Source organism: Myotis davidii, unplaced genomic scaffold (genome assembly GCF_000327345.1).
Source record: "Myotis davidii unplaced genomic scaffold, ASM32734v1 scaffold430, whole genome shotgun sequence".
Lineage (NCBI taxonomy): Eukaryota > Metazoa > Chordata > Mammalia > Chiroptera > Vespertilionidae > Myotis > Myotis davidii.
This window is the reverse complement of record NW_006285247.1, coordinates 1,807,967-1,809,196: the sequence shown is the minus strand read 5'-3', so window position 1 is coordinate 1,809,196 and position 1,230 is coordinate 1,807,967.

Here is a 1,230-nt window from a genome sequence, read left to right as displayed (position 1 = left end):
CAAGAATGTGTTTTCTTCAAAGCTTTTCAATTATTTTCAAAAAGCCTCGGCCTAACCGGTTTGGCTCAGTGGATAGAGCGTTGGCCTGCCGACTGTAGGGTCCAGGTTCGATTCTGGTCAAGGGCATGTACCTTGGTTACGGGCACATCCCCAGTGGGGAGTATGCAGGAGGCAGCTGATTGATGTTTCTCTCTCATCGATGTTTCTGACTCTCTATCCCTCTCCCTTCCTCTCTGTAACAAAATCAATAAAATATATTTTTAAAAGATAAAATAAAAAGTAAAGCCTCTAATAAAATAGCCAAAACTGCCCACTTAGAGGAAATCATGTCCAGTGTGTAATAAATACTGGAGAAATATTAGCCTAGCAGAACTTCTTTAGCCTTGCTAGGGAATTTAGATTTTAGGATCCCTAACATAAAGTATTTCATTTAAAATAAGAAGTCAGACTAATTTGACAATACATTTAAGTCATAATAATTTATTCTAAGGATTTTTACAAAATACTTTATGAAAATTATACATATATAGGAAATACAGTATAATTAAACAATTTACATTCTAATTAAAACTTTGTTGCAAAGCATGTCTGTGACCACTCTCATGCTGCTTTCATATGGTAGAGTTATAAGAAAAACAGAATCTTACATATGCAAGGTTTTTGTTTTATATATATTCTATTACAAAATACAGGCTTGAGACCTAGCTTAGGAGAAAATTAAGCCAAAAACTGAATTCCACTTATGGCCAGTGGGTGGCACCAAAGCACATTCGAGACCGTTTTAACACTGGGAAAAGGGAAAGCAGTTTCTGAAGACAGAAAGTACATGCAGTAAACTGGGTCTCGCCCTAATATGGAATTCCGTATTTTATAGAGATTACAGAGTAAATAGTTTTCTTATGGTCAAATTCTTTATCATCACTGATATTCTGCCTTCCCCCCTCCCCCCCACCATAGGAATATCTTTGTCACTGTTTTCCACAACCTACGTATTTGCAGTTGCTGTAAGGAATTTCATTGGTCAAAAAGCAGGCTTTGCTAACCGTAGCACAAGGCTGGTGTGAAGCACATGATGGAAAACTTTTCCTGTTAACACCCCACATTTAATAATTTTTTGGAGGGAGGGCAGCTTTTTCTTTGAAGCAACAGGTGGATTTTCCTAGCTTTCTCCAATATCTTCTTTAACGTTGGATCACACATATGTTATATATTTTGTTACTTTTAAATACC